Source organism: Carlito syrichta, unplaced genomic scaffold (genome assembly GCF_000164805.1).
Source record: "Carlito syrichta isolate Samal-C Ts95f unplaced genomic scaffold, Tarsius_syrichta-2.0.1 Scaffold316508, whole genome shotgun sequence".
In the NCBI taxonomy this organism is placed as follows: Eukaryota; Metazoa; Chordata; class Mammalia; order Primates; family Tarsiidae; genus Carlito; species Carlito syrichta.
In genome coordinates this window covers 493,126-504,352 of record NW_007260604.1, presented here as the reverse complement: position 1 = coordinate 504,352, position 11,227 = coordinate 493,126, and positions in this window count along the sequence as shown.

Here is an 11,227-nt window from a genome sequence, read left to right as displayed (position 1 = left end):
ATATATACCTACACGTGTAAAGCCCATGAGTTCACACCAATCTTCCAGTTCCAGTCTAACACCAACAGGGTTCATTCAAGCCTGCAAACATACTGACAGCCTTTCCCACTATTAACATTTAAGGACTTTTTTGACAAAAGGAAAACCTTTTTTTAATTAAGTTTTTTAAATCTTAAAATTAACCTCTATCTTATGTCTCATATGATCAAATGACACGTTACATACTTTCACATAAATAGTACTACTGCTCCCAGATGGCATAGCTTAAACTTAACTATTCACTCAGCTCTTTTTATATTGTGGTATAAAAAAAATAGAAACTGTCTTCTAAGGTTAAGCTGTTAGGAGAGGGAATAAGGATTTATTAATCAACTACTATTTGTACTTTGGAGCGCAGTAGTTATATTACATTCTACAAATGAGGAGAGGAGGCATTTCGATCATTCTGCAATTCAATCTGCACCAAGGAGCTCACCTGGCCACCTGTTTTCATCTCAGTTTGTGTCTTGTGGTTATGTGTTGCTGCCTTCCACTTTTTACCCTTTATATGGGAGGGACCAAAAAAACCCGGAATTTATTAAAAATCATGTGTCTATCCTTACTTGTTTAAACTTCAGTCACCTTCAAAGTACTCTCTGATGCAATATACATATTGAGACGCTTTTTTCCACCACTCAAAACAGTTTGAACTCATCAATTTGGATGCCTTCCGGTGTTTCTGCCATTTCTGGTTTCACCTCTTCCACATCGGCAGTGTTTATCCTTTGAGGATTTTTTTCATCCAGGAAAACAATAACATCGCTTGAGGTGAGATTGGGTGGATAAGGTAGAGTGGGGCATGAGAGTAATGCTGTTTTTATTCAAAAATTGCTGAACACTTAGTACAACGTGGGCAGATGCGCTTGTAAATTGCCCATCATAAAATGGGAAAACGCCTGAAAGAATCTCCAAAAAAAAGTCACTGAAGCCAAACGCAGCTTCTCACAAAACTAGCTGGTACACTGATGCCAATGGTTCCTAGAACACTTACCTAGTGGGGAAAACCTGTACTACCTTCCAAAAGGTAATTCTGGCTTTTGGGGGGGTTCCCCTTGTATTTCTGCTCCACAGTCATTTCTCACGTGATCAAACTTTTTTTTTTTTTTTTTTTGGGTAGTCTCACTCTGCCGCCCAGGCTGGAGTGCAGTGGCATGCTCACGGCCACCGCAGCCTCAACCTGCTGGGGCTCCGGCGATCCTTCCACCTGAACCTTCCAAGTAGCTGGAACTACAGGCAGGTGCCACCATGCCTGGCTAATTTTTTTATTTATTGTGGAGATGAGGTCTCACCAAGTTGCCCAGGCTGTCTCAAACCCATGAGCTCAGGCAATCCTCTCACCTGGCCTCCCAAAGTGCTGGGATTATAGGCATGAACCACACCCAGCCACATTATCAAACTTAATGGGAAACTAGATGATTCAACCTTGCAAGGTAATTAATGTCACTGAGTTCAAAAGCCATTTCACAAAACTTGAAAACATTTGTTTTCAAGTTTCTGAGTAATTTTATTTAAAACGCACGTCTTTAAATTGGTTTGGGGTATTTTTGCACAATGGAACAATTCTGTCACTTCAGAAAAATACTTGCTAAGAAAAGCTGTTTGTTTCACATAAAGAGAATCAATTAATTCTCTTTTATTCTATTAAAATGATATTAATAATTTTATAAAATGACCAAATCTGCAGGTCAGATAGAATCTAGGAAAATGTTGAGGTATCATGCTCATATGGAAATGCCAGTAATTTCATTTATGAACTGATGTTGTAATTCACTCGTTATAAAATAATGCATGAACTACTACAGTCATTAGGGACAACAGTGACTAATGAAAATTTATACCAATGGCCATCTTTCTATGTCATGCTTTTTAGGTTTGTCCATTTTAAATTATGTTGTAATGCCAGGTGCAGTGGCTCACGCCTGTAATCCCAGCATTTTGAGGCCGAGGTAAGAGAAACGCCTAAGCCCAGGGGTTCGAGACCAGCCTGGGCAACATGGCGAGACCTCATCTCTACAATAAATCAAAAAAATTAGTCAGAGGTGGTGATGTGTACCTGTAGTTTGTTTCAGCTATTTGGAAGGCTGGGGCAGAAGAATCACCTGAGCCCAGTAGTTCAAGACTGAACATGCCACTGCACTCCAGCCTGGGTAATAGAATGAAACCTCAACTCAAAGAAAAAAATATAAAATAAAAATAAATTATGTTATAAACATAAATCTAGAGTTGGCATAAGAGAGAAAAGGCTGGGCATTTTATTATTTTATTTCTTGAGTTGGAATCTCACTAGAAGTGTCCCCAGCAAATCTTGTAGCAGACCTGAGAGTTCATGTCAAGTTCACATCCAAGAGGGTCCATGGTTACCATGTGGGAATGAAAGTCCAGTATTGCCAAATCATCTACATTTGCAAGAGAAGCTGGAAATCTGGATTTTAGGTGCAAGTTCCTGATGTTTAAACATTGGAAACTAAACTTTTATTAAGAACTGCGAACTGAACAAAATTCATCTTTGGGCTGGACTGGTCAGTGTCTGACCACCTTTTGACCTCTAACCTGGATATAGGTTTACAAAACAGAATAAAGAAAGTAGAAAATTAGAGGAGGCTCTGAGCACTGGGAAATTGGGTACAAGACTTTTGTCTTCTAAGATAAGAGAAAAACATATGCAGATGCTGATTATAGATGCTAGGGAACTAACCTCCGAAAAGAAAATTAATGTCTAACTAGACACACTAATGTGAAATGTTTACCACTAAAGCCCAATTACTATGTAACAAAATATGCATATATAGCATTCAAAGATACTATCACAGTGTTATAGTTAACTTTGTGGGTTTTATTTTACAATAGATAAATCTGTCTGCATAATTTGTTATCAAAAGAACTTCATCCATGATTGAAGTCAGTCTCATCACCAGATAGTCTATCTGGCATCTCTATGGCCCATGCCTCATGACCCTTTTCATAGCTTATCAGATCTGTAGAAGTAAAACTAGGCTAAGCTGATGTTGCAAAAGACAAATCCTCCATGCCTAAAAGTTCCTTTTCCCATAATGCTGAAGTTCCTATTAGAGTTTATTTTTTAGTTCAGTGATAGCTTCCCTCAAGGTCAATTTGCTTAATAATATTTCTCAACATCTATGTGGACATACGGAAAGGATGAGGGTTGTAACAGGGGTGAAATGGAGAGGAAGGATAGGAGGAGAAATAAAGAGGTATGGGGAGAGATCAAAAATCTTTGGCAGAGAGTGGCATGATCACATTTGTACATTAGATCCTTCACAGGATTTTGAAGAAAGAATCAAATGGGACAATACAAAAGACAGGGAGAAAGAAGGCAATTGCAGTATCTAGTGAACAATTACGAGACCTTAAGTAAAGTTAGTGGCATGAGAATAAGGAGGAGAAGACAAATCGGAGGGATATTAGCAGCAGGATAGAAAGATGGTAGAAATGACATTGGAGTTTGAGGAGGACAGAGAATGATGTCGAGAATGCTTCCTCTGTCCTGGTTTGGTCACCTGCATGGACAAGGAGATCACAGGAAGCGTAGACCTGAGGACAAGATGTGCTTTGGACATGTTAAACTTGAGTCGCCTAGAGGATATCCAAGTAGAAGTTTCTAGTAATATTGGATGTACACATCAATACCTATAGAGATAGTTTGGTTGCAAATAGCAAACATGGAGACTATGAATATATAAATGTTAATGGAGGTCATTAATGTATCCTTTGAGATTGTTATTCAGTTGTACGTAAACACGATTTAACTACATTGACTACATACAAAAGACCACAGGTAGGCAGTCCTGGGCAGAGTAGGCCTGTGATGTCATTGGTGTTGCCATGTTTTATCTTTCTACTCCACTCTTCTTAACATGAGGCTTTTAACCTTAAGCTCTACCTTTGTGCTTCAATCTACAACCAGGGAAAGAAAAAGGAGATAAAAAGATGATGCCTAAGTCAGGAAAACACATACTTTCCTAAAAATCCTTAGAATATTTTCATTCACAACTCATTTAGTCCGAACTTCCTAGCTGTAAGGAATTCTGAGAAGAACGGACATCAACCAGGCAACCTATGGCATCCATCACAATGGGCGGTATAGGTAACAGCGTGTAAGAATGCTCAAGAAGATGTTTAGTGAGAAAAAATGACCCAGTCCGGAACCCCAATGAAGCAGAGATTTAAGGCATAGACAGAGAGGAAGCAGAATAGATGGAGGGGAGAAGCCATGTTCAGAAAACTAGGAAAACAAGGGGTCGGGCATGTCAAGAACGGAGAAAGTTTTGAAGAAAGGTCAGTAATTTCAAAAGCTACCAACGTCGGGTAAGATAAGAACTGAAGTCTGATCTCAGAAGGTGAATGGCAAGGAACATTCCAGTGGAGCAGACTGGAAGGAAGCTTAATCACAGTTGGGTGAGTGTAAAAGTCAAGCATGTGGACAAGGTGATGCTGTGCATAACCTACTTTGTCAAGAAGCTTGTCTAGGAGCAAGAGTGAAGTAGTCCAGAGGGGGCATAGGCCCAGAGAAGGAAACACAAATACTTAATGTGGCTTTTAGTTCTCTTCATGGTCTGGCTTCTGCTCAACTCTCTCGCCTCCTGACCTACGCTTTCTCATGACCAATATACCTTAACAGCCATTGCTATTTCCCAGCATAGTCATGTTCTCTCTTGCCACTACCAGAACATCCTGTCCCTCTCTTCACTTGACTCACTCCTGCTCATTCTTCATGACTCACTTTTTTTTTTTTTTTTTTGAGTTGGAGTCTCACTCTGCCGCCCAGACTGGAGTGCAGTGGCCGCTCCCGGCCACCGCAGCCTCGACCTGCTGGGCTGCGGCGATCCTTCCGCCTCAGCCTTCCCAGTAGCCGGAATTACAGGCCTGCGCTACCACACCCGGCTGATTTTTTGATTTATTGTAGAGATGAGGTCTGGCTGCCCAGGCGGGTCTCGAACCCGCGGGCTCAGGCCATCCACTCACCTCGGCCTCCCAAAGCGCGGGATGACAGACTGAGCCACCGATCCCGGCTACGACTCACTCTTAATTCCTCTAGGAAGACAACCCTCCCAGACTAAGTCAGAGCATTTTCTCCTGCCGTGCTTTAGCTGCCATGAGTCAGCTTCGTTTGGTCTTTCCCCTGCTGCACTATGAACTTTGAGTTACTCGTCTCTTTTACTCCATGACTGCGAGTTTTGCAGCGGTAGAAACAGTATTTTATTTAAACAATATCTTATTTATTTCTGTGTTCCCAGTTACTAACCAGAGGCTGAAACATACTCAACTTAGGTCATTGAACTAAATGACAAGGAAAAACGATACACTTAAAAATGTAGTTGGATTCTAACTTCCATAAAATATAGATTAAGTAACTAATGAGAACAGTTTTTTGACTGCACACCTCTTAGGGGATATAAGATAAAAATTCAAAGAAATATTTGCGTTTGGTAGTGGTGATGTAATTTTTAATTGTATATAGGATAGAGTAAATAAGTAACTATATTGATGTCATTGGGATGGGTTTTCACTGTGGAAGAAAATACAAATAATAACGGGAAAAGGTGGTAAAGAATAAAGTGCTATTAAATTTCAGCTGGAAATATACTCATGACTTTTTTTTCCAGTGGGGATCTCACTCTGTCACCCAGGCTGGAGTGCAGTGGCATGATCACAGCTCACGATAGCCTCCAATTTCTGTGCTCAGGCGATCCTTCTGCCTCAGCCTCCTGAGTAGCTGGGATTACAAGGATGAACCACCATACCTGGCTAAGTTTAAAATTTAGAGTAGAGACGAGGCCTACATTAAGTTAATTCGATTTAATATAGGATGAGGCCCCGCTGTGTTGCCCAGGCTGGTCTTGAATTCCTGGGCTCAAGAACTCCTCCCACCTCAACCTTCCAAAGTGCAGGGATTACAGGCATGAGCCACCACACCCAGGCAATAATTTTTAAAATATAGTTTCTAGTAACAATAAGTACACCCTAGATTTTGACTCCTAATGTCCACTCCCTATCAGGGTTCCTTATATAAACAGGTAGTTCCAGATCTGTGAGAATGAAGAATATTTCATCATTCCAGAAGCATACAGTGTTCAAGGATTAATAGAGACATGCCAAAAGAACACAGCCTGGCAGGGCTCCCACAGCAAGGATGAGGCAGTTTGATCATTGAATGAAATATTGATGCTAACCTGCTGATGTAAAAAGATCCTCAAGTCCACAGTGATCACTAGAGAACAGAGAGTTGGGAAAAGGAAAGCTGTTCTTTACAGAAGAATACCCATTAAGAAACTATCAAATAAATAGGCAAAGGGTGGTAGAATCAGAAATGCACCATTTTGCAAACCCTTGTGTAATAATCGACGCAGGAAGCATCCTCATGGATGCTGAAGTCATTTAGCAAAATGTTGTCAGGAAAACAAGCTATTCACATAGCCAGAGAGTATTACTCCATAGATTACTAACAAAGTACAAAAGGAAACTAGTGTCTTCCAGTGGAGGTCTGTCAATTGCCACTTGAAAAAAGTGGCTACATTTCACTTAGCTATAGTAGAACAGCCTGAAATCATGTGACTCCTCATGTGGCAAGAAGCATATTGTGTGTGTGTGTGTGTGTGTGTGTGTGTGTGTGTGTGTGTGTGTGTGTGTGTGCGCGCGCGCGCGCGTGCGCATGTGTGTGCTGTGCCAAAACTGTTTAAGTTGAGGTGAAGAAAGAGGAAACAATGGGGGAAATATACATACAACATTATGCAAGACAACAAGCCCGATCTCTTCATAATAGCTTTATGTCATGAAAAACAAAAGCAGGGGCTGGATTAAATTAGACTAGATTAAAATAGACTACTACTAAATGTAGTGAGTGAACTTTGATCCAAATGTTTAAAACAAATTATCAAATAGCAAGCAGCTATAAAAAAATATTTTGGAACAATTAGAGAAATTAAAATCTGGACTATATGTATATCCATGATATTGAATGAATGTTCATCTTAAAAGATGATCATGGTATTGAGATTATACAGAAAAATGTCATTCTTGGAAAGCTAATGTTAAATACATGTTCAAGCAGAAAAAAATACATTACACATGTATATTATGGATGTACCTCTAAACATATGCATGTGTGTATGTGAGGAGGAGAAATGTTGCAAAATGTTAGCAATTGGTGTAAGAGATTTTCAAAATAAAACATTCGAAAAATATTTCTGTCTGCGTGTTTTTAATTGCTTTGATTCCCTTTTGTATTTTACCTTGATCTTTCTTTCTTTCTTTCTTTCTTTCTTTCTTTCTTTCTTTCTTTCTTTCTTTCTTTCTTTCTTTCTTTCTTTCTTTTTTGCAGCTGACTTCCTGTATTTCAGTGACAACTCAGTCTACACTAATTGAATAGTGTAGAAGAATTATTTACACAATTATGCAACATCCAGAAGAGGGCAGCAGAATAAAGCTTTTCTTTACATTTGCTCTCAGTGTGCTGACTTTTCCAGATACCTGAAAGTCAGATGTTACTTCAATCCTTTCTCAAGAATAGAGCAGAAATCCCAGTATTCCTCTGAGAAAACTGAGAAGGAAAAAAAAAACAAAACCTCGAGGCAATCACGAACAATTCCATTTTCCCCTTCTAAAACCTAGATTTGATGTTTATCATCCAACAGGACATTCCTATTTTTCCTACCCACTCTAACATTTTACAACAAATGAGAGGCTGTATCAAACACTTGATGTCTTCTTTTCTGACCTCCTTTTCTCAGGACCACTCTGCTCCCAGCTGGCTAGCCATCCATCCATCCATCCGTCCATCCATCCATCCATCCGTCCATCCATCATCTACATCCATCAATCTATAACCATCCACCATTCATCCATTCAGCTTGCTAACCACTGTTCCTCTAAGCTTCCCCAGGTCTATTTCTAGCCAGTGCTCTGCTTAAGAGCTTTTAATAGCTATCTGCTTCCTACTTCCTCAAATCTCAAGGTTTTCCAATGGTCGAACCTTACTCTGCCTAAAACTTTATTTTCTATTATTCCTAATGCAAAATTTCTGTTCCCCTCTATCCTTGCATTCTTGCTCTCCGAACACATTGTGCTCGACCCCGTTGTGTACGTGCCTTTGTTCATACCAGGGGCTCTCAAGCATTTTTTGGTCTCAGAGCCATTGAGAACTGCTGCCACAGAATCCTCCAGTTGACACTCAAAGCCTGCCACAACAAGCTGTGTACTATGCAACTATATGAGGCATCATGTACACTATAGCCCTAATAAAACTATATGTTTTTTTACAATTATTTTGCGGTTGACAGCAGTAAAGTGGTCTGAGGAAGAGGTGGCTTTGCTAATTCACACAAAGACTAGCAGAGACCATTTTTCTCCTCCTTTTTATGCAATATTAGGTCCTGTAGCACTAAATTACACAAAAATACTTTTTGTCTAATTTTATCGATATGCAACATACAACTGTAACTCATGAAATTGGTATTAATTTCAACATTCGATGAAAAGCCTTGCCACATACTTTCTTTCTCAAAATTCTGAATCACAATATGGGATTCTAACACTCAATTTCCCAAACATTTTTGTCTTCAGGCCCACTACACTTTTAAAAGTTATCAAGAGCCCCCAAGAAACTTCAGTTTATGTGGTTTCTAGCTACTGATATTTACTGTATCAATATTAATGTCGATAAATATTTATTAATTCATTAGAAATAACAATGAAAAATCTTCATATGTTAAATTGGAAAATATACCTTTATGAAAAATAGCTATGTTCCTCCCCTAAAAACTAACGAGAGTGGCTTTTTAAAATATTTTTGCAAATTATCTAATTTCTGGTTTAATAAAAGACAGATGCATTCTCATATATCTTCTGCATTCAATCTGTTGTTTTATCATATATCACGTAATCACCGAAAAACCCCACTGTACCCTTGTGGGAGTAAAAACAAATAACATTTTAGTACTATTAAGAACCTACTTTTAGCTGGGCTTGGTGGCTCAGCCTGTAATCCCGCGCCTTTGGGAGGCTGAGGTGAGTGGATTGCCTGAGCCCGCGGGTTCGAGACCCGCCTGGACAGCGAGACCTCATCTCTACAATAAATCAAAAAATCAGCCGGAAGTGGTAGTGCGCGCCTGTAGTTCCAGTTACTTGGAAGGCTGAGGCAGAAGGATCGCCGGAGCCCAGCGGGTCGAGGCTGCAGTGGCCGGGAGCGGCCCCTGCACTCCAGTCTGGGAGACAGAGTGAGACTCCAACTCAAAAAAAAAAAAAAAAAAAAAAAAAGAACCTACTTTTGACCTTGTACACCCTAGAAAAGATCCCAGCGATCCCAGCATCCCCGGGCCATATCTGAAAACTGCTGGTTCTTGCTGTCCCTTCTGCTTCTCGTCTACTGATTTCTCTTTGAAGCACTTCCCAACGCTAATAACTCACACTGATGTTCTGTTGTAATTAATATTTAATTTTTATAAGTTCTATGTTTTCCCAACTAGACTGTAATCTTTTGAAGCGGTACGTAGGTATACAGATGTCAGTGAATAAATATTTGCCAGTTATGTTACCCATATTAGACTACATAGCTATTCAAATAGCCTACAGAATCTCTACCATCTCTAAACATTCTCTCTCTTCTAGCAGAGAACTGTGAAATCCAAGTTCTGTCTCCTACTTCCCTGGTTCTGCACTCTCCCTCCCCCACACACCCACTTCTCTCTCTGTGTTAGATCATTCCCATCAGCACACAAATGTGCTACAGGATCCTTTATCTCACAGATTCTCTCCATTTCTCTGCCTCCCTTTCAGTAAGATGCATTGAAAGATGCGTACACTTGTATTCCCTTCCTTACTTCACATTTAGTCCTCAGTATGTTCAAACGCACTCATGTCTATCACCAAAATTGCTTTTGACCATGTCATCACAGGGCTACATTTTGTGAAACTCCATGGTCACTGCTCAATCTGTGTTTCTTGCTGAATCCTTTTTCTTCCTAGGTGAGCTCATCCAATCTTCTGACTGAAGACTCTAACTTTATAACTTTTATCTCCAGCTATAGCTTGGGAGCTCCAGATGTGAATAGTCAACTAGTTACTTGACATTACTTGTAGGTATTTCAAAACTTTACTGTCCCACACCCAATCCTTCAGCAAATTCTTTGAGTTCCTCCAATATAATCTTTTCTGGTTTTCCTAGAGACAGGGTCTCACTGTCAGCCAGGCTGTAGTGCAGTAGCGAGATAATAGCTGACTGTAGCCTGCAATTCCTGGGCTCAAGTGATCCTCCCTCCTCAGCCTTTTTAGTAGCTGGAACCACAGGCACTCACCACCATGTCTAGTTAGTTTTTTTGTTTCTTGTTTTTTTTTGTAAAGCCTTCTTAGTAGCTGGAACCATAGGCACTCACCACCATGTCTAGCTAGTTTTTTTGTTTTTTGGTTTTTTTTGTAAAGATAAGGTCTTGCTATGTTGCCCAGACTGGTCTTGAACGCCTGGCTTCAAGAGATCCTCCTACTTCTGCCTTGTTAAGTCCTGAAATTACAGGTATGAGCCACCATGGTTGACCCCACAATGTAATTCTAACCCCTCCACCCTGTCCATCTCCACAGTTACCACTCTAGTCCAAGCCACCATCATTTCTGCCTAACCTGTATTAGCCCTCCAATTGGTCTTCCTGGTGTGGTGATTGCCCACCTATTCACCACATAATATCCAAAGTGATCTTTTAAAAACAAGTATACAGCTGGGCTCGGTGGCTCAGCCTGTAATCCCGCGCCTTTGGGAGGCTGAGGTGAGTGGATTGCCTGAGCCCGTGGGTTCGGGACCCACCTGGGCAGGCGAGACCTCATCTCTACAATAAATCAAAAAATCAGCCGGGCGTGGTAGCGCACGCCTGTAGTTCCAGCTACTCGGAAGGCTGAGGCAGAAGGATCGCCGGAGCCCAGCAGGTCGAGGTTGCGGTGGCCGGGAGCGGCCACTGCACTCCAGTTTGGGCGACAGAGTGAGACTCCGACTCAAAAAAAAAACAAAAAAAAAACAAGGATAAAAGAATCAGATATTTTTCACCCTTCTGCTTAAAACCCTCCAATGGCTTCCCACTCTACTAGGAATCTCAACTCCTCACCAGAACCTACAGGAGTTGACCTCCTCCTCTCTGACTTCACCTTTCTCTTTTTCTTACCATGTTCCAGTCACATCGGCCTTCTT